Here is a 24,104-nt window from a genome sequence, read left to right as displayed (position 1 = left end):
CTATAACTTAGTCCAGAAAACCTGTTCCATTCATTTTTTCCTTTTATTAAAAAAAAAAAAAAAAAAGAAAGAAACATTACATATCTACCCAAACTCCCAAGTTCTGCTCCAAATCTTCACTTTTCAGGGACAACAATGAAAGAGAAGAATAAAAGCAAACAGCCTGAGTAGAGCAACTTTGAAACTGTTTATAAAGTAATTTCCTGTAAGGCACAGAAGTTGTTCAGAGAATAACACTCATAGAATAAAGACTTATTGTTCATTTATTTAAACACATGCAAGGTGCTTACTACACAATGATCTCTGTTATTCTGACTTTTCAAGCATTGATTCATTTACTCTTCCTGTATCAGTTTAATTTACTCTTTATTTTATAAGAAAAGAGAGTCCATATTGGATTTAAAACCAAGAGAATTTAATCCAGGAAACTGGTTACAGATGCAGAGCTCAGTAACTAAACAAAAGAAGGTGAGGCGTCCTAGTTTGCAACAGGAGAAACCTGTTCCTATTTCCAGTGGAGACAAAATTAGAGCAACGGAGCTAGCCCAAGTGGCCTTAGACACTCCAGAAAAGCTGGAGCAACCTAGAATCTATCCAGTAGCAGCTAGGAACACAACCTGGGGAGCTCCAGACACATCTGTGGAAAGAGGAAACCATGGAAGATACCAGGTGTTGTTAGGGAAGCCACCAGAGACAGAATGTTGCCAACTGAATTGTGTCCTCAGCTAGAATTCATGTCACAGTCCTGACTCCCAGTACGTCCCAGTGTGACTGCACTTGGAGATAGGGCCTTGAAAGTAATGATTATGAGGTCATGAACATGGGCCCTAATCCAATATGACCAGTGTCCTTGTTACCTACCAGAGTTCTTGGACTCCTTAATCAATAGAAATAGATCAGAGGCAATACAAAAAATTCCAGCAAGGCTTAATTGGGGCCCTTGCAGCAGCAAGTGGGATTGAAAACAAGTAAAAGGTTCCCTTGTTTCTCACTGGGCTTCCCTCACAGCTCAGTTGTTAAAGAATCCACCTGCAGAGCAAGAGAGCCTGGGTCGGAAAGATGTACTAGAGAAGGGATAGATTACCCTCTCCAGTATTCTTGGGCTTCTCTTGTGGCTCATCTGGTAAAGAATTCACCCGCAGTGCTTGAGACCGGAGTTTGATCCTTGGATTGGGAAGATGCTCTGGGGAAGGAAAAGGCTACCCACTCCAGTATTCTGGCCTGGAGAATTCCATGGACTATACAGTCCATGAGGTCACAAAGAGTCAGACATGACTGAGCGACTTGTATTTATTATTGTTTCTCGCTGAGGTGGGACTAGCTTGTTCTTTATATGGGGTGAGGGTAAGGGTGCATGCAAGGGTTGGGCTGGAGGTGTGGCTTAGGTGTTTTGCCAACCCCTGACGTGGTATTAAGAATGCTCAAACTACCGCACAATTGCACTCATCTCACACACTACTAAAGTCATGCTCAAAATTCTCCAAGCCAGGCTTCAGCAATATGTGAACCATGAACTGCCAGATGTTCAAGCAGGTTTTAGAAAAGACAGAGGCACCAGAGATCAAAGTGCCAACATCCGCTGGATCATGGAGAAAGCAAGAGAGTTCCAGAAAAATATCTATTTCTGCTTCATTGATTATGCCAAAGCCTTTGACTATGTGGATCACAAGAAACTGTGGAAAATTCTGAAAGAGATGGGAATACAAGACCACATGACCTGCCTCTTGAGGAATCTGTATGCAGGTCAGGAAGCAACAGTCAGAACTGTACATGGAACAACAGACTGGTTCCAAATAGGAAAAGGAGTACATCAGGGTTGTATATTGTCACCCTGCTTATTTAACTTATATGCAGAGTACATCATGAGGAACGCTGGGCTGGAAGAAGCACAAGCTGGAATCAAGATTGCTGGTAGAAATATCAATAACCTCAGATATACAGATGACACCACCCTTATGGCAGAAAGTGAAGAGAAACTCAAAAGCCTCTTGATGAAAGTGAAAGAGGAGAGTGAAAAGGTTGGCTTGAAGCTCAACATTCAGAAAACAAAGATCATGGCATCTGGTCCCATCACTTCATGGGAAATAGATGGAAAAACAGTGGAAACAGTGTCAGACTTTATTTTTTTTGGCTCCAAAATCACTGCAGATGCTGATTGCAGCCATGAAATTAAAAGACGCTTACTCCTTGGAAGGAAAGTTAAGACCAATCTAGATAGCATATTAAAAAGCAGAGACATGACTTTGCCAACCAAAGTCCGTCTAGTCAAGGCTATGGTTTTTCCAGTGGTCATGTATGGATGTGAGAGTTGGACTGTGAAGAAAGCTGATCGCCGAAGAATCGATGCTTTTGAACTGTGGTGTTGGAGAAGACTCTTGAGAGTCCCTTGGAATGCAAGGAGATCCAACCAGTCCATTCTAAAGGAGATCAATCCTGGGTGTTCATTGGAAGGACTGATGCTAAAGCTGAAACTCCAATACTTTGGCCACCTCATGCGATGAGTTGACTCGCTGGAAAAGACTCTGATGCTGGGAAGCATTGGGGGGCGGGAGGAGAAGGGGACAACAGAGAATGCGATGGCTGAATGGCATCACCGACTCGATGGACATGAGTTTGAGTAAACTCGGGTGTTGGTGATGGACAGGGAGGCCTGGCGTGCTGTGATTCATGGGGTCGCAAAGAGTCGGACACGACTGAGCAACTGAACTGAACTGATGTGGTATTGTGTGCAAGAGCCATGTGCAGAGCCCTAGTTTTGCTCCTAAAACCCCTGATTTTTCTCCAAACTCTGCAAAAGTGGCAGCCAGGTTTTCAGGTCTCTTTTTGTCTTTTGTCCAGAATTTACCCCAACTACTCACACACACAGTTTTGTTTTAGATTTTGTTTTTTTAATCACATATAGTTTCTTTGTGTTTTGTTGCTCGAGGAGAGGTCTGTCTAGATGTAAACACTGCAGCGCTGCAGCAAAGGGCCCAGGTCACAACCTGTGTCATCCTTATAAGAAGAATTAATTTGGAGACACAAAAGAGACAGTAGAGATGCATGCTCACAGAGGAAAGGTCATATGAGCAAACAGTACGAAGACAGCCAAGTGCAAGCCAAGGAGAAAGACTTCAGAGATAATAAACATGCGGATACCTTGAACTTGGACTTGTATCCTTCTGACCTGTGAGAAAGGAAAGGTCTTCTGTGGGCTTCCTAGTGGCTCAGACAGTAAAGAAACTACCTGCAATGCAGGAGACTCAGGTTTGATCCTGGGTCAGCAAGATCCCCTGGAGAAGGGCATGGAAAACCCACTCCAGTATTCTTGCCAGAAGAATTCCATGCACAGGGGAGCCTGGCAGGCTATAGTCCATGGGGATCTCAAGGAGTTGACTTGCCTGAGTGACTGACACTTTCTGCTGTTTAAGTTGACCAGTCAGTGATATTCTGTTATAGGAGCTCAAGCAAACTAATACAGAGAGGCTAGAGATATACTCTGGCTTCTCCTTTCCTCCAGCTGCAAAGTCCCCCGATCTCTGCCTCCCATTAGTGAATCCTGTCATTAATTTGGAGACTGAAAGTGCAGCCTGCGGGAGCAGATACCATGTGATAGAAAGCAGAACAACCGAAAGCATGGGGACAGCAGACATCATAACAAACTCTACCCATCATGCTATTCAACCCAACCCATGCTCTGTTGTAAAGTGTGCATACTAAGTTGCTTAAGTCGTGTCTGACTCTTTGTGACCCTATGAACTGTAACCTATCAGGCTCCTCCTTCCATGGGATTTTCCAGGCAAGAATACCGGAGTTGATAGCCATTTCTTCCTCCAGGGGATCTTCCTGACCCAGGGATGGGACCTGTGTCTCTTCTGCTGCATTGGCAGGCAGATTTTCCACCACCAGCATCACAAAGAGAAGACAACTAGGCTTAGACGAGTTGAGCTGCTCAAGTGGAGTGAAGATACAGCTAGATACGGATCCAAAATACTTGCCTTAAACAACAGCTTTGCTGACTCCAGGATGACTGAACATTGGTGGAGTAACAGTCTTCCTTTGCTACCCCTTTCACTATTTTCAGTGAAAACTTGTGCTATGACAAGGAATAAGGCAGTTGAACACACAGCATGGAGGTTTCTGGAGACTGCGGAGGGGAGGTGATGTGAATCCTCTAGACTGTACGTGCAGTTGGTCCTCTGTATCACGGGTTTCATATTCACAGATTCAACCAACCACAGACACAAAATATCTCAGGAAAGAAATTCCATAAAATTCCGAAAATTAAAACTGAATTTGCTGCACACCTGCAATTATTTACATTCCTTTGACATCGAGTTAGGTACTATAAGTAATCTAGAGATGACTTAAAGTATGCGGAAGAATGTTCATAGGTTATACGTAAATATTATAGAATTGTATGTAAGAGCCTTGAGCATAAGCTTTTGTACTCTCTGGGGTCCTGGTACCGACACTTGGTGGATACAAAGGGACTCTATTTCCAAGCTGATTCAATTAAGTCAAGTGTTTCCAAGGGTTTGAAACAACATTTTCACGTGTAATACTATGTTTTGTTTCCTTCTAATCCTGTATTTCATTGTGAGTGCTAGTTACTACTCTGCATTTATACAAATGGAAACTGTTTTGTGCTTGCATAAACATGACATATAATGTGCATGGTCAGTCATCTCTGACTCCTTAAAATCCCAAATTGTAGCCTCCAAGGCTCCACAAGAAATAGTGGAGTAGGTTCCTATTTCCTCCTGCAGGGGATCTTCCTGACCCAGGGATTGAACCTGTATCTCTTGCATCTCCTGCATTGGCAGGTGGATTCTTTTCCACTGTGCCACCTGGAAGGCCCATACAGCACATAATAGATTATTGAAATTAGACATCTTTGCGGGTAAAAATTTTATTGCTTAAATGCGCCAAATGTGTTTGGTCATTTCTTTCATTGACTAACCAGATTATCTCCTCTCTTGCTTCCGTAGACTCTTCTGACTGAAATTCATCACCTTAGGGTTGCCAATATAATTGATTATTAAGGGTGAAGCTAATAAACTGATGAGGATGATGTGAAGAAAGAAATTAGCTGACTACACAGATTTTCCACATTCTGATCCACGAGTTTGGGTCGCTTACTAACAAGGCACCAGTTTTAAGTGTTAAAACCACAATCTTGTCCGTAACAGACAATCTGAACCTACATTTCCAAGATTTCTTATAATTAATCAGGGTCTCCTAGTCATTCATCAGTGACAGTTTTAGTATTAATAATTTTGATAATTTGACAATCATACTTTAAAGCATTAAGGGACACATCTAAGAAATACAATGAATTCTGTCACAAGAGTAAATACAAATTCTTACCAGGTGATATCTTATGCATATTAATGGGAATGCCTTCAAAGGATGTGCTCTAACCAGTGACATCACTGCCCTACTCAGGCTAGTTCATAAATTGTGATTTTGAGTAAATTAATAGCCCACTAAATAAATTCCAGATGTGCAAGCTGGATTTAGAAAAGACAGAGAAATCAGAACTCAAATTGTCAGCATCCTTTGGATCATAGAAAAGGCAAGAGAATTCTAGGAAAAACATCTACTTCTGTTTCACTGAAGACGTTAAAGCCTTTGTGTGGCTCACAATAAACTGGAAAAGTCTTGAAAAGAATACCAGACCACCTTACCTGCCTCCTGAGAAACCTGTATGCAGGACAAGAAGCAAGAATTAGAACCAGAAATGGAAAAATGAACTGGATTAAAATTGGGAAGGGAGTACAATCAAGGCTACACTTTGGCACCCTGCTCATGTAGTTTATGTGCAGAGTACATCATGCAGAATACCAGGCTGGATGAATCACAAAGTGGAATTAAGATTGCGGAGAGAAATGTCAACAACTTCGGATATGCAGATGATACCACCCTAAAGGCAAAAGAGCCAAAAGGAACTAAAGAGTCTCGATGAAGGTTAAAGAGGAGACTAAAAAAGCTGGCTTAAAACTCAACATTCAAAAAACTAAGATCATGGCACCTGCTCCCGTCACTTCATGGCAAATAAGTGGGGAAACAATGGAAACAGTGACAGACTTTACTTTCTTGGTCTCCAGAATCACTGCAAATAGTGACTGGAGCCATGCAATTAAAAGACACTTGCTCCTTGGAAGGAAAGCTATGGAAAACCTAGGCAGTGTATAAAAAGCAGAGACATCACCTTGCCGACAAATGTCTGTCTAGTCAAAGGTATGGCTTTCCCAGTATTCAGGATGGATACGAGATTTGGACCATAAGACTGAGAGATGAAGAACTGATGCTTTTGAACTGCGGTGCGGGAGAAGGCTCTTGAGAATCACATGGAGAGTAAGGAGATGAAACCAGTCAATCCTAAAGGAAATCAGTCCTGAATATTCATTGAAAGGACTGATGATGAAGCTGAAGCTCCAATACTTTGGCCACCTGATGCAAAGTCAATTCAGTGGAAAAGACTCTGATGCTGTGAAAGGTTAGAGGCAGGAGGATGAGATGGTTGGATAGTATCACTGACTCAGTGGACATGAGTTTGGGCAAACTCCAGGAGATATTGAAGGACAGAGAAGCCTGGCATGTGGCAGTCCATGGGGTTGCAAAGATTTGGACATGACTGAGCAACTGAACAACAACTGAATAAATGATTTTGACTGCTTCATCAAAAATTGTTATTTTCTGTTACATTTTTCTTTTACCAGTCTGTAACTTGTGATGTATGCTTACTATCCTACTTCCATTTAAAACTTTCAGACTCTGAGGATTTCTGATAACTCTGTAATAACCTTGAGAGGAAAGCTCAAATGGTCTTTCATGTCTTAGGATCCTGAAGATATATCACCTTTTTAATAGGATCTCTTGGTTGTTTTGCATAATTCATGGCTCACATAAGACTTTAACAAGGAAAAATGCATAGTTTATATGATGTTTTGCTGGCATTCTGCATATTGATTGTCTATTATATTTTATGTCTTGATTGCAATATTTTTCTGAAATAATTCACTTTTAAGTGGTAGGACTATAATACTAAGAGTGACTCAGAATTCTTCATGCTGGGGGTTTTTCATATTTGCATACTCTAATCCTTTTTCATTTCAGATTAGAAAGTGGAGGCATTTCTAGTTGCTATTTGATTATGAGACTTTAAAGAAGTCCCTTTTTCAGCAGAACTTCATGATCTTCTTTCAGTAATTCTGGAAAACCAACATTTTACTAAATCTTACTCCAGACCCTCCCTGTAATATAGACCTCTTTTAAAAGCAAAGTGTGTGCTTAGAAAAATATTAATAATGCTTAGTAAATTAATGCTTCTCCTGCTAATTCGCTTCAGTCGTGTCCGACTCTGTGCGACCCCATAGACAGCAGCCCACCAGGCTCCCCCGTCCCTGGGATTCTCCAGGCAAGAACATTGGAGTGGGTTGCCATTTCCTTCTCCAATGCATGAAAGTGAAAACTGAAAGTGAAGTCACTCAGTCATGTCCGACTCTTCGCGACCCCATGAACTGCAGCCTACCAGGCTCTTCCGTCCATGGGATTTTCCAGGCAAGAGTACTGGAGTGGGGTGCCATCGCCTTCTCTGGTAAATTAATGCTACCTCCCCTCACATTTTAATTAAAGTATGATGAAAATAAATAATCATGCCATAAAGCAAGATAGAGCACTGTTTCAATGATAGTTTAAGCATTTCACTGCTCATTTAGCTTAGGTGGTGGTGGGGACAACAAAGCAATCAACCAAAAATAATAATAAAATAATTTTTTAATGCAATCGAGTCTATAAACGGAAAACTTTCAACCTTATATAATCTAATTTTACTAGTTCAGTAAGTTTACTAGTCTCCTGTTGAAGCAACTATTCTTTCTTAATCACTTTTATAGTTTTCACTAGTGGACAACATATAGAAATAGTGTTAAATCCATAATCATATGTCTTGATCCAGTCCACATTTTCCAGTGTGGACATATTTACTTTTGAATTGTCTGGAATTCAGGCTTAGATTAATTTATCTGAAATGACCAAAAACAGGGAGATGTTAGATAAAGGCTAATTATAAGGATTTTAAACAATAGGAAACATAGCTCTCTTTATAGATGTATGTAATTCAACCATCACCAAAATATGTCTAAACCCATTTTTGAGTTAATTGATTGCATGAAATCCATTCAAATAAGCAGTTACTTCATCCTTTATCTACTATTCAAGTAGATGTGATTGCTTCACCCTCTGAAAGTAAGGACAATCATAATCATAAAAGGCCCAGGGAATCTGTGTGAGTAGACAGTAAAAAAACAGTGAAAATAGTTTATGTTCATCTTTTACGCAGCTCTTTTTTTTCTTTGTTCTGATGGTCATAATAAGTAGAGACAGCCTAAAATGACATAATTATCTGAATATGTGTGAGAAACTAACAAATGTTCAGCTCCAAAGACAATGCTGTCTTTGTTCCCCTGTTTTGGTGAATAAGAGCACATTTTGACCTTAGTACAATTTGTGAGATTAGTACAATGACAATAGAAGTAATATTCGAGTTTAACATGCCAAGGCACAAGTCCAGGCCCCATCATTTTCTATTTAAATTTAATATAAAAAACCATCACATTCATTGTAGTGGGAAGGTTTGTTATTCTATCAATAAAATAGAATCTTGATTTCCTTTGTCTAATGTGCTTTGTCTGTGTAGTTTTCTAGATCATTGTATGAAAATTCATAGCGCTCTTTTGGGAAATATAGAAGAAAATTCAACCTGAAAATCTGATATATTTGTTTTAAATTTGTTTTAAAGCAGTGGTTCTCCACCACGGCTGATTTTTTTTTTTTTTTTCCTTCCAGGGGACATTTTCCCCTGATATTTTGTTTTCACAACTGGAAAGTGTTACTGTCATTTAATAGATAGTAGCCAAAGATGCTGATCAACATCCTTCAGTGTATGGAAGAAACTTCCCATAATTATTCAACCCAAGAGGTGGAGAAATTCCATTTAAAAGAATAAAAAATGAAGATGCTTCCTACCTTTGCAGAGAGAAAAGTTGTTGGACAGAATATGAAAACTTGCCTCCTCTCAAAAACCTAGTCACTGTGCTCAGATGCTTAAATAATTTTTAAATCAAAGCTATATCTCAAATCTCTATGGATTTCTGCTATGGAAATAGCTGATTATATGTCTTTTGCTCTGTGACCAAATTATGATTTTGTGGTAAGGTTGAAAATCTCTGAAATACTGCTATAAGCCAAACGTAAAGAAAGTTGATTTATAAAGAGGTCATTGCTTATGATTAGATAAGGTTGAGTGGGTATAATGTAAGTGGGAGAAAGAATAAATGTAGGTAAAACAATACATTTTAGAAATGCATCCTTAACATTTTGAAATAGATAATACTGATGGCAAGCATCATTATCATCTGGTTGGAAATACCTTAAAGATTAAAAAAAAAAAAGGTAATGGTACCATCACCCAACTTCTTAAACCTTAATATTATAGATAGTAAAAGACAGTGGAATCTACTATCTAATATAGATATGCTTTGGGATGTGAAGGAGATTGAATGCATCAGTTATTTCCAAGTCTCAGTATTCTAACAACACCTCAGTGGAGCTACTTAACGGATCTGTTTGTGATGCTCTAACCTTGATGGATCAGATAAGATAACGAAGCAAGCATCTGTTGGTTTATTAGGTATTTGGGGGGCTAAATATTTGTGAGTTTTCCTCTCTTTAAAAGCAGAAGGAATGCTCACATGAGTGCTTTTAGTTTTCAAAACGTTTCAGCTCTTTTTTAAATCAAAAACTAATATAAAACTGGTCAAGTTGACCCAATCAGCAGCATGTCTTAAACTTACAAGTTTGTCTCTCTAAAAAACACTACAGTGACATCAAAGAAAATTAGGCATTAACCACGTGAGTGGAGGTTTATAAAATTAAATTGTTATAAATTAATCTGCCAATGGGGCATCTAGGCCCGAGGTATGGGTGCACAACCTAGGAAGTTAGTTAGGATTCTGAGCTTGGTTTCATACTTTGCTGTTGCTCTCTTGGTGAAGGTTTTTGATGTGATGATTTTTGAACAATAGGTCCTGCATTTTCGCTTTTCCTTAGGCCCTGCCCATTTTTGTAAATCGGTCCTGGTGGGCAGGATTGGGAGAAAGTAGCCAGTGAAAACTGACTTTGCTCTAAGGGACAGACACTAGCCGGCAAGCAGGCACAAGGAGGTGTCTTTATCCTGATGGCAGAGAGGGGCTGCTGTAGTTAGTGTAACATCCATTCCTTTAAAACAGCCTTCTTAACTTCAGCACAATTGACATTTAGGCCAGATAACTCCTTTGCTGAAGGAGTTGACCTCAGCACTATAGAATCTTTAGCTACATTCCTGCTGTTTTCCCACTTGATGAAAATAACAAGCTCTCTCCCAACTTTTGACAATGAAAAATAAAAATCTCCAGAAATTGTTAAATGTTCTTTGGGTAGCAAATTTACTGTCATTTGTCTCCAGAAATTGCTAAATGTTCTTTGGGTAGCAAATTTACTGTCATTTGTGAAGTATTGTCTTTGTTATTGTTGTTTAGTCACTAAGCCATGTATGACTCTTTGTAGCCCTGTGGACCGTAGCCCACCAGGCTCCTAGTGTCCAAGGGATTTCCCAGGCAAGAATTTTGAAGTGTGTTACCATTTCCTCCTCCAGGGTAACTTTCCAACCCAGGGACTGAATCCACATTTTCTGGATTGGTAGGCAAATTCTTTACCCCTGAGCAACCAGGGAAGCCTGAAGTATTGTCTTAATATGATGAGAAGTATTGTCTTAGAAAAAGAAGGCTGAGTTCCAAAGAATTGTTGTTTTTGAACTGTGGTATTGGAGAAGATTATTGAGAGTCCCCTGGAGAGCAAGGTCAAACCAGTCAATCCTAAAGGAAATCAATCCTGAATATTCATTGAAAGGACTGATGTTGAAGCTGAAGCTCCAATACTTTGGCCACCTGATGCAAAGAACTGACTCATTAGAAAAGACCCTGATTCTGGGAAAGATTGAAGGCGGGAGGAAAAGGGGATGATAGAGCATAAGGTAGTTGAATGGCATCACCAACTTGATAGACATGAGTTTGAGCAAGCTCCGGGAGTTGCTGATGGACAGGGAAGCCTGGTGTGCTGCAGTCCGTGAGGTCACAAACAGTCAGGCAGTAACCGACTGAACAACACAACCGTCTCAAAATGATACAGTGAGACCTCTGTTCTTCTCACCTCCAGACAGGAAAAAACAAGGTAAACAGCAGACCCCTACACCCTCTGCTTGGAGCTTAGCTCTGCAATTTATTATCAAAAGCAAAATACTCCTAGAGTTAAAATGGATGCTATTAGTAATTATGCTGGGACACAGATTGAAACAATACTGTACTGACAATAAAGGAATACTGGTCACATTATCTATAAGCCGTACACAACTAAATAGTCTCTTAACCTGGGACTCAGTGGCAAAGTGGAGACGGAGTGAACGAGAAATTTATAATGTGTTCTATATGCCTATACATTCAGTATGTGGGTCTGGTTTCAATTTCAAAGTGTTAGAAACGTTACCTTATCATACAGCCTTGGAGAGTTAGAGAATGACAGGAAATAATCTTCAAATTCTTGGCATTAGCTTGTAGAATTCATTCTCCTACAGTGGATCTGAGATTCTCACAAAACATACTCAGAATTCGCTCAATTCCCTGGTTCACAACCAAGGGCATCATTTTTTCTCCAGAAATACATCTGCCTTGAATTATCTTGGATCATTCTGAAAAGCTGGTTGCAACTCTGGACACAGTGTTTTCTTGTAATTCTCTTTACCCTGACCATTGACAAATATATCTGTTATTGCTTTTCCCGAAGGCCCTAATTTCTAGGGCTTAATCATCACTTTTCCCACATCTCATATCTTCAAGGGCTCAATAGCACTGTCAGTAGAAGGTGAGATACATTTTTCAAGAAAATGTTATTGATTTGCAAAATAGCCAAAGTGCAAAAAATGTATTTAGTATTTGATAAAGAAGAAATCTTCATAGACAGAGAGCAATGATAAGACAATGAAAATGTTATCAAAATTATACTAGACACGAATGTACCTTTATTACATATCTTTCTTTCCTCAGTAATTTAAAGCATAAAGTAAATTATTTTCCAATAAAAAACAATTTCAGATTTTTTACTAGTTAGAAAAAACCATGAGAATGTTCTTTTTTGCTAATATTCTTAATATTTCATATTTATAGCAATGAAAATATTTCTTAAAGGAGTGTTAATCTTTTATTAACAAAAGAATTATCTTTGTGTTATCACAGTAATAAAATTACTTTTAGTCTAATATAATTTTACTTATTTTTTTCTGTTTTGTGCTGCCTCTTACTATAGTTTATACCAAAAATATAACTTTTTCTAATTACAATTTGTTTTCAAGATGATGAGGTTTTCACATTTTGAAGGTTTAATAATACAGTTAAGTCTTGAAAATAATAGTTTTTATTGTGTTGTCCTTTAACTATAAATGATAACAATCAAATGCTCTAAAAATTTAGACTTTGTTTCATTGCATAGTCCAAACATGACTTCTTTTACAGGCAATATTATGCAATTATTTGACTCAATCCCTGGACTTGAGAAAAATGTACTTTTATCACAAATAAGGCTAACATATCTCATTTTCAGTTAATAGTCATAAAACTCAAGTGCGCCTTTCCTGTCACCCAGCAGTTCTATTTTAGTCACTCTGGTTCACTCATATCCTTCAAGGGAAAGGTCCATCTCTCTCTCAATTCCAACTTCAGTACTTTCTAATTCATCTGTATGAACCATAGCCTGCCAGACTCCTCTGTCCATGGGATTCTCCAGGCAGGAACACTGGTCTGGGTTGCCATGTCTTTCTCTAGGGCATCTGCCAGACACAGTGATCAAACCCACATTTCTTAAGTCTCCTGCATTGCATTCGAGTTGTTGACAACTAGAACCATCTGGAAGCCCAGTTCATCTCTGCCTAGGCCAAATCCTCTAACTTCCCTCCAGTTTGTGATTTTGTTGTTTTTGTCATTTCACTTGTGGGAATATTTGGCTGTTTCCCACCCTCAAAGTTCTTGTAATTCTTTTATATGGATGCTGCAACAATTCCCTTTCAAAAATTCATGTTTCAATTGGCTGGATGTTAGTTGTTCTTTTATTTGTTGGATGTTTGGAAAAGTTTGGATGTTTGGAGTTAGAAGAGACCAGGTAGACTTCAGAATGTGCAAATTAATGGCTCCCTCACTGTTGCTCCTCTGTTTGATTGTGTCAATAATTTATTATAGTTCTGTAGTCTTACTTCTTCTTTCTCTCCACACCTCAATTGGTTAAGGATGGCCTCTGAGTCTAACCCTGAGTTGCCCATGACTTCACTGGCTACTGACTCCAAAACACAGACCATGCTTATCTCTCAGGATGGATAAATCACATAGTATAATCTGGAATTTTCCTTATTCAGGGAAATGGCAACCCACTCCAGTGTTCTTGCCTGGAGAATCCCAGGGACGGGGGGAGCCTGGTGGGCTGCCATCTATGGGGTCACACAGAGTTGGACACGACTGAAGTGACTTAGCAGCAGCAGCAGCAGCAGCAGCACTTTATGAACCTTTTCTCTCTACCTTGCCAATGTTCCTACTCTAGTTCAACTTGGCCCTGTTCTCAGCAGTTCCGCCTTTGAGTGAAGCACTTTGCTTCAGGGAATACGTTTTTGCTGGTTTTTTTCTGAGATGTGCCACTCTAAAGGGCCCAGACCATTCCCCTTCTTTCTTTATGCTTTGGTCACAGCTTCTGCCTTCCCACAGGCTCTGCTACTTTGAGCTGGTGTGTCATGACTTACATTCAGTGTTTACCCTGAGGATATTCTCTGCCTTCTAGTTTTACTGAAAATGAACCTCAGTTTATAAGGTTTTGGTTTTCTGTTTCTTCAAATTATTCTATATGGTCTAAAAGAGGGAAAAAACAGGAAAAACCAAAAAAGAAATTATCTTTGTATTAACACCTTCTCTTCACTGACTTTTTAAAGCCTTTCATACACATTCAATTTTATATCAAATAAACAGACCATATTTATTTTGAAATGAATATAATCTCTCTCTCTCTTTCCCTCCACCTTCCCCACCCTCTTCTCAAGAATGTCATGTGCCTTGCAAAAAATAATGAAAAGGGTATAAATGACACAGTAAATATTGAAGATTTGGATATATTGACAAAAAATCTTGTAAGCTAAAACTGCAATGGATTCAAATGTTGGATCAAGTTACATGAATCAAAACATTTACATGTTAGCTATGGAACAAATATTTTTCAGTAGTCTCTATTTAATAGGCATTATAAAACTATCTTTACTGTATCTTTAAAAATGTTTATTTTGGTTTTAACTGTCATTTAAATTTACTTCTGAAATATGTAGTTTCAAGTCAATGTGCAAACACTGAATTAGGTGCACTAAATATTAATAAACTGTGCCAACCCTCAAAATGAATTACCAATATGAGAACACATATAAGATGCAGGAAATATTATATGGATTATTTTTTCACACTGCATATTCTCTCTGCTCCACAGAAACATACTCTAGATAATTTGAATTATTTAGAAGAATGCTTTTATTGTTAGAATTCTCATTAAACTACTGAATCTGAAAAATTACTTTCTGTTTTCTATAGGGGAGGTGCAAACGTGCCATGCAGGAATTATTGCAGCACAATTTATCATACATTTTGTTTATCTTTTTTAAGAACTCTGTATTGTTTTTAAAAAGATTTTTAGCCATTCTGGGTCTTCATTTTGCTTTTTGTAGTTGCAGTGAGCGAGGGCTACTCTGTAATTGTGGTGCATAGGCTTCAGTGGCTGTGGCCCCATAAGCTTTGTTGCCCCACAGCGTGTGGAATCTCCAGGGACCAGGGACTGAACCTGTATCCCTTGCACTGACAGGCAGATTCTTAACCACTGGACCACCAGTAAAGTCCCTGCTTTATTTTTATATCAATTTCTTGCCCATGTACTCTTTTGAAAAAGCACGGCATGAGGGATGCACTCAATAAACAGATTTTCAGTCCTTTACTCAAAATATTTAGGGCCAAATGTGTTTCATAATTCACATTTTTAATATTTTAGAAAGATAGATGGGCACAGAGATGGGGTATCACTTAATGCTTCAGTATGGTTTTGATAGTACATAGTTATTGCTGAAATATAACAGATGAAATACCCACATATTCATTACAATTGGAAACAGTAACATCAGCACAAGGAAACCTCAATAGTCATGATCATTGCAACCATATTTTGTCGTTGAGAGGAGTTACTTAAAAAATCCAATTGCAAAGGTCTTGGATTTTAGAATGGAAGATAAAAGTTTAGATTGGAGCCTGAAGATGTCTCTGCAGTGTGCTAAGTAGTTCAAGAGACCTTTACACACAAAGCTAGAGAGTTTTGGAAGAATTTTAAGTACCATCCACATGTCAGGAAAAGAAACATAGCTGTTAAGAGACGTGATGAGAATTTCATAATTCTGTACATGCATGATGGGCTGGTTTGCTCCTGACTTTGGCTTAGGAAGTAGTTTTTGTTGCATTTCCAAGACTTAAAACAAGCAAATTATGTAACCACTAAGTGAAAGATGGTGTTACATCCCACGCAATAGGTTTATTTTCCCTTTTAGAAAAGGATATATGTCTAATAGAAATAAAATAATTCATACCAGCATGAAGCTGAATCTATCTGAAGAATCAAACAAGTGATGAGGGCAATGAATTCTAGGAGAGTCTAGAGATTTACAACCTAAAGTGACAGTAGTTCTTCCAGCCCTCTCAATTAGGTCCCCCAGCGTCCCCAAGAAATGCTGCATTCGGAGGAAGGAAGGTGTTTGGATGTGTCAGTTGTTCTCAAAGTTTACAGTCAAAGCATTATTTGTTTTATTGAGGACCGTATACGATTGTGTATGCAGGTGAATAGGCTTTCATGTATATACTTTGATGTGAGAAAAAGAGGGAGAGAGAGGACAAATTAATGAGTTTCTGTGTACCATTCATGGGATTTAAGAAAAATGCTGTATCAAATGATCATAATATATATTATGGCTATATTAAATGTTTTTATTTTATTTATTCATTTGTTAACACATTTATTCACTTATGTAGTTGCTTAATTTTATGTCAGATATGGTCCTAAGCACACAATAAATCATTGGAAAAATTAACTGCCATTTTTTAGACTATACCGCATGCCTTTTTTTAAATCAATTTTCTCTGTAGCAGCAAATAATGTTTGATTAGTGTACCCAGAAAGAGTCAAATTAAGTTCAATTTTTGGCAGAAGGGATATTCAAGACAAAACAGTTATTTGTCATTTTTATGCTTTCCAATTTTCTCATAAGACATAAGTTCAAGCAGTCTATGTCCATTAATATTGCAATTCCTAATAATCTATTCTTTTTGCAGGAAAAGGAACAAAGTTTTTCTTATGGAATCCATTTGACAATTAGCCAGTTAGGTGTCTACATTTAAAAAAAGCATCAGTTCATTTTTCTGAAATAAAGCTACAGATAAATGTCCCTTAGTTGCAGATATCCATGTAAATTTTACTCATACAATAATTCCATTATGATGGTATACATTATGCTTATATATTATGCATGTTATTTATTGCATACATTATGATTTAAAGAGTAAGGTTAACTAAAAGTGCTCTTCTTAATGTAGGAATACTTGCAACACTATATTAGCTTCAAAAAGATATGTATTATATTGTAGGATTTTCTGTATCTTGAACCAAATTTTAACAACATACATTAAGTGTGTATAGGAAGGGGAATTGCCAGGCTTTATTAGAGCCTATGGTCATTCACAAAAGGTCTACAGAATTCTGAATTCAGGGGACTTCTCTGGCAGTCCAGTGGTTAGGGCCCCCTTCCAATTCAGGGAGTGTAGGTTCGATCCTGGCCTAGGGGCTAAGACCCCACATGCCTTGCTGCCAGAAAATCAAAACATAAAACAGAACTCAGAGTTCAAATCAATGTTCCCTCTGTTTGGGTTGAAGAAAGGACTCTATCAGTTGTACATGTTCACTTACAAATATTTCTAGAACTTTAATGTAATAATGTAGAGTCTCCTAAAATTATTGCTGTATCTTTTATATATATATAAATATATATATATATTTCCTTTATTGATACTTAGTGTTTTAAAATAGGACAATATATCATGAATACTTATCATTTTTTGCCAATAGTAAGATAGTTATTTTTCTACTTCCACATAGTCCAATAATACTTCAGAGGTCCCCATGGACAACTTTAGAATGCTTGTGAGAAATAAAATGGCTAGCTCTGCATTCTCTATCCCAGCTTTCAATTAACTCCTTTATAGCATTATAAGCTCACACATACACACTCATGCATATAATGCACTAAAATATACAAATATTTTATTGCTTGTGAGAAATAAAATGGCTAGCTCTGCATTCTCTATCCCAGCTTTCAATTAACTCCTTTATAGCATTATAAGCTCACACATACACACTCATGCATATAATGCACTAAAATATACAAATATTTTATTTTATGTAAGAATATGAAAACTATTACAACAATGATAAAGGCTTGAATATATCTTACAATGTAATTTCAAATTAATGAATAATTATTTATTATTTTAATATTTATCCAGTTCAAATTAATGAGAAATAACTATAATTTTAATAATTTAAATGACCTTTTCAAACAAATCCAAAATGATTGGAGATTTAATTGATGTTCCAACATATAATAAATAAAGCTGCTATGAATCTGAGAACTGAATTCTAAATTATCTTTGTGATTTCAACTTTAAAGTGGAATTGGTAAAATTAGTAAATCATATATATATATATGTATAAGATGATCAGTCCTGGGTGTTCATTGGAAGGACTGATGCTAAAGCTGAAACTCCAATACTTTGGCCACCTCATGGGAAGAGTTGACTCACTGGAAAAGTCTCTGATGCTGGGAGGGGTTGGGGGCAGGAGGAGAAGGGAACGACAGAGAATGAGATGGCTGGATGGCATCACCGACTTGCTGGACATGAGTTTGGGTAAACTCCAGGAGTTGGTGATGGACAGGGAGGCCTGGCGTGCTGTGATTCATGGGGTCGCAAAGAGTCGGACACGACTAAGTGACTGAACTGAACTGAACTGAACCTCATTGTAAGTCAAGGAAGATCTGTAGTTGTTTCGGGAGATGTGTTCTTTGCTTTCCACACCATGTGAATTTAATGTAAAGTACACCAATCTGGGATGAAACGTGTTAGTAAAATTATATTTATTATTCACCTAAGAAATATTTTATAAACATGTGCATGTGTGAACCCAGTATTTTGTATACTGAGAAGCAAGTGTTAATTACTGAAAGGCAGGCAGCTGTGAAAATATTTTCTCCTATGATAAAGTTCTCATCACATCACTGATTTATTTGTAGAGTAAAGATAAAAAGGAACTCAAAATCCATATCAGAAGGGAATCAACTGGATGTGGTGAAAGCTGAAAACAAAACATGCTTCGTAATTACATTGTTTCAAGGGCATATTTGAAACTAACAGAGGTAACTTCCCTAGGATATCTTTCTGTGATTCATTTTGTAAATTGAGTTCTAAGCTTCTTAGCATACATATATTACATCCTTTTCTCAGAAAACATGGATTTATTTTTAACATATGAACTTTTTTTGTACTTAAGCTTGAAGGTATAAAGACCTTTGTCAGTAACAATTTCATGAACATTCTTCTGTATCATTAAACATCCAAGGTAGGGGCATCCCTTGTGGTCTAGTGGTTAAGACTCTGCTCTTCTACTGCAGGGGGCATGAGTTTGATCATTGGTCATTCCTACTCTATTCAGGCTTTCTTTTCTAAACATGCAACTTTTGTATGAAAAGATAAATATTTTTTTTATTTTAATTGGAGGCTAATTACTTTACAATATTGTATTGGTTTTGCCATACATGGACATGAATCAGCCCCGGGTGTACATGTGTTCCCCATCTTGAACCCCCCTCCCACCTCCCTCCCCATCCCATCCCTCTGGGTCATCCCAGTGCACCAGACCCGAGCATCCTGTATCATGCATTGAACCTGGACTGGCGATTCATTTCACATCCGATAATGTACATGTTTCAACGCCATTCTCCCAAATCATCCCACCTTCACCCTCTCTCACAGAGTCCAAAAGACTGTTCTACACATCTGCGTCTCTTTTGCTGTCTTGTATACAGGGTTATCGTTACCATCTTTCTAAATTCCATATATATGCATTAGTGTACTGTATTGGTATTTTTCTTTCTGGCTTACTTCACTCTGTATAATAGGCTCCAGTTCATCTACCTCATTAAAACTGATTCAAGTGCATTCTTTTTAATTGCTGAGTAATACTCCATTGTGTACATGTACCACAGCTTTCTTATCCATTCGTCTGCAGATGGACATCTAGGTTGCTACCATGTCCTGGCTATTATAAACAGTGCTGCGATGAACACTGGAGTACATGTGTCTCTTTCGATTCTGGTTTCCTCGGTGTGTATGCCCAGGAGTGTGATTTTTGGGTCGTATGGCAGTTCTATTTCCAGTTTTTTAAGGAATCTCCACACTGTTCTTCACAGTGGCTGTACTAGGTTGCATTCCCACCAACAGTGTAAGATGGTTCCTTTTTCTCCACACCCTCTCCAGCACTTATTGCTTGTAGACCTTTGGATAGCAGCCATTCTGACTGGTGTGTAATGGTATCTCATTGTGGTTTTGATTTGCATTTCTCTGATTATGAGTGATGTTGAGCATCTTTTCATGTGTTTGTTAGCCACCTTTCTGTCTTCTTTGGAGAAATGTCTCTTTAGTTCTTAGGCCCATTTTTTGATTGGGTCGTTTATTTTTCTGGAATTGAGCTGGAGGAGTTGCTTGTATATTTTTGAGATTAATTCTTTGTCAGTTGCTTCATTTGCTATTATTTTCTCCCATTCTGAAGGCTGTCTTTTCACCTTGCTTATAGTTTCCTTTGCTGGGCAGGAGCTTTTGATTTTAATTAGGTCCCATTTGTTTATTTTTGCTTTTATTTATATTGCTTTTATATTCTGGGAGGTGGGTCATGGAGGATCCTGGTGTGATTTATGTTGGATAGTGTTTTGCCTATGTTCTTCTCTAGGAGTTTTATAGTTTCTGGTCTTACATTTACATCTTTAATCCATTTTGAGTTTATTTTTATGTATGGTGTTAGAAAGTGCTCTAGTTTCATTCTTTGACAAGTGGTTGACCAGTTTTCCCAGGACCACTTGTTAAAGAGATTGTCTTTTCTCTAGTGAATGTTCTTGTCTCCTTTGTCAAAGATAAGGTGTTCATAGGTGCGTGGATTTATCTCTGGGATTTCTATTTTGTTCCATTGATCTATATTTCTGTCTTTGTGGTGGTACCATGCTGTCTTGATGACTGTGGCTTTGCAGTAAAGCCTGAAGTCCTGCAGGTTGCTTCCTCCAGTTACATTCTTCTTTCTTAAGATTGCTTTGGCTATTCAAGGTTTTTTGTATTTCCATACAAATTGTGAAATTATTTGTTCTAGCTCTGTGAAAAATACTGTTGCTAGTTTGATAGGGATTGCATTGAATCAAAGATAAATATTATGAATGGAACTGGGCCTCCTTGTTGGCTCAGTGGTCAAGAATTTTCCTGCCAATGCAGGAGCCGCAGCAGACTCTAATTCTATTCCTGAGTCTGGAAGATCCCCTGGAGGAGAAAATGGGAAGCCACTCCAGTATTTGTGCCTAGGAAATCCCATGGACAGAGAAGTCTGGTGGGCTATAGTCCATGGATTACAAAGAGTCGGACACAACTGAGCGACTGAGCACACACACACACGAAAGGAACTGATGTTTTGGAACTCCATAGGTTATGAGTCCATATAATTTTGCTAGCTGTATAACTAAGTCTTTATCTAGCTCTCCAAATTCAATTTCTCCACCGAAGAGTGGTAATAAAAATACTATATTGATATACATCAGTATGGCCTTCCCAGGTGGCACTAGTGGTCAAGAATCTGCCTGTCAAAGCAGGAGACCAAGAGACTAGATTTAAATCCTTGGGTGGAGAAGATCCCTTGGAGAAGGAAATGTCAATCCAAGCCAGTATTCTTTCCTGGAAAATTCCATGGGCAGAGGAGCCTCGTGGGCTACAGTCCATGGAGTCACAAAGAGTTGGACACAACTGAGCACACACACACATACATCAATCAAAGTCAATGTACCTAGTGTTTTAGCAACTAAAAGTGAAATCTTTTTCTTTTTTTTAAGTGGAGTCTAGTTTATATTTGTCTACTTGACAAATACTTACTGAATACCAGTTATATGCCAGACACATTATTATAATGATGATACTTATTTTTTTGTAAATTAATATACACATTAGACAAGACACTTTTTTAAAGTATTACCTGTGAGAATTTCCCTTGGACAGCTGGAGAGTGTACTTTGTTGAGAATTCTTACAAACATCAATTATTTTTCAGCAAATAAAACATTTATGCTACTAAAATTCAAGGTAAGATACTAGAGGTTTGTGGATTAGTTGAATTACAATAACTCCAGAAAAGATCAGAAAAGATACATTGGGAAAAACGGGTCAAATTGGAAGTAATAAGTGTGATAATTGTTGAGGATATGGGCAACAGATGCAGGTTTGACTGAAATATTAAGCTCTAATTATTGGAAGCATTGCAGAAGGAAATGCATTTCTTTTAGGTATTGTTTTAAAATGGCTCAGACTAGAGAAGAACATTGGGTAAATTTTTGTATTCTTGAAGGAGTTCCATACAAAGACAGTTTTACTATATGTGCATCTTTAACAGTAATAAGCTTAGTAAGCTATCAATATCCACCACATACACCAATTTTTGTCATGGAAGGATGGGATTCCCCAATGATTGAACCAAGTATGCCTAAAGAAGATTATGATAGAAAGTATCAAACATTTTCTTCACTACAATATAAGTTAATAATAAATATATAATAAATAAATTTAAATTTATACACTTTAAGTAATTTTAGTATCAGAAAAAAAAGCATAGTACATAAAAATAACAAAGATGTACAGAAGGAGAAGAGGAAGACAGAGAAGGAGATGGTTGGATTGCATCACTGATTCAATGGACATGAACTTGGGCAAACTCTGGGTTATGGTCAGGGACAGGGAAGCCGGGTGTACCACAGTCCATGGGGTCACAGGGAGTCAGACACGACTTGGCAACTGAACAGCAACAACAACATGCTGAATATTTGCAAAACATTTTATATAATGAAAATTTATAGAAAATTGAAACACCATACACTGTCAGTTATAATTAATTGGCCTCTGTTCTCAGTCATAATTTGTGCATATTTAACATCATGGGCTAGCAACACTTACATTCCATATATCATTCAGTGTATATGTATGTCACATAAAAGTAAATATGTCATACACACATCCACACCACAAACCCATGACTTTTTCTTTAGCTGGACATGTATAGAAAGAAAAGGGAGGAGGGAAGTGGGAGGGGGTATCGGGAGGGGGTATCAGGTGGGGGAACTCATGTACACCCGGGGTGGATTCATGTCAATGTATGGCAAAACCAACCAATATAATATTTTTAAATAATTAGCCTCCAATAAAAAATAAATAAATTATAAAAAATAAATAAATAAACTCAACATAGTATTAAGAAAAAAAAAGAAAGAAAATAAATGAATAATCAGCAGTATTATAGCAGAAACAAACTACCCAGTTGAGAGCTCCAAAACACTAGATAGTCCATAAGCCTTCTTGTTTATACATGTTATGAGTGAATGTGCCAAAAAGTTTACGTTTTAAATATTTTTTAACAAATGAATAAACTAAAAGTAAAAAGAAACACACTAGTATACTGCGTCTACTGGAGAAGAAAAAGGGAACTCATTCCAGTATTCTTGACTGTGAAATCCCATGGACAGAGAAGCCTGGCAGAGATCGCAAGAGTGGAAAATGACTTAGCGACTAAACCATGACCACCACCATATTGTGTATACAGTCAATGTTTGTGTATAATAAACTTTCCTCTGTATCTGTCAACAATGATTATTTAAAACTATGTTCTCTAATTCACATATTGTGACACAATAACATACCACATTAACTTTATAAAGATTCCATTTCCAAAAATATATGTATAAAATTATTTTGACATAAATTTGAGTAGATGTTCCATCATATTAAGTCCTTGGAAACTTTCCTTCTGTGTTCAGTGAAGAATATTCTCTGATCAAAGAGTATATAACATGTATCTGTTCATATGGAATTAAAAAACAATCCAGTGTATATTTCTGAATATTTATGTAAGTCATCACCTTAAATTTCACACTTTAATACTCATTGAGTTATTTTCAAAACTATTGAGGATAGAGACAAAATGAAAATTTTCTCATACTAACCTTATTCTGGTACAAGGCTAGGATTATCACTATGTGTCACTTTCTCATTCAAATTCTACAACTTTCCAAATTGTCTTTTCTTCCTTCCGAATGGTTGTTGCTTTTTCGTGAGATTCTCTTTATGTTAAACAATTGATGGAATATCCATTCCCACATTGCAACATAAATTTTCCTTTCTCCTCTAAGAATCTGCCAAAAAAATTCTTTAAAACAAGTATTTCTTATCTGCTTAATCAGTAAAATAAAATGAACCATAGTGAAATAAAAATTTCTAATTAACATTTAGTTTTGATTATAAAATATATTAACAATACAACTTAATGTTCACTTTGAAATATAGCACTATAAAATATAGAAAAAAAAAACTTCATTTTTTCAATTCTCTTAGTAGGCAGTTCAATTTTTACCTAAAATATCCTCTGAAACCTCTGTGATTCAAATATGTCAAGTATTAAATTTCAGTTAGAAAGTATTTAAGAATATGTATGAAAATCTCTTCAAAGAGATTTAATAAAGTCAATGGCCAAAATGAATAAGACTGAAAAATAAAGAGCTTAAATGCACACTGAATGATTAATTTTAGTTTTTCTGCATAGCTATATTTTATACAACATTTTGTGGATACT

The 24,104-nt window shown here is 37.3% G+C and overlaps 1 pseudogene; it reads left to right on the top strand.

Annotated features, from left to right (window-relative positions):
* Positions 1-438: 438 nt before the first annotated feature.
* Positions 439-24,104, top strand: part of LOC129549903 (transmembrane protein 160 pseudogene) — a 79,353-nt pseudogene continuing 55,687 nt past the window's right edge.

Source organism: Moschus berezovskii, chromosome 1 (genome assembly GCF_049115385.1).
Source record: "Moschus berezovskii isolate FMDL1 chromosome 1, NW_MosBer_1.0, whole genome shotgun sequence".
NCBI lineage: Eukaryota > Metazoa > Chordata > Mammalia > Artiodactyla > Moschidae > Moschus > Moschus berezovskii.
The sequence above is the reverse complement of the archived record's forward strand: the minus strand, read 5'-3'. Positions and strand labels throughout refer to the sequence as shown.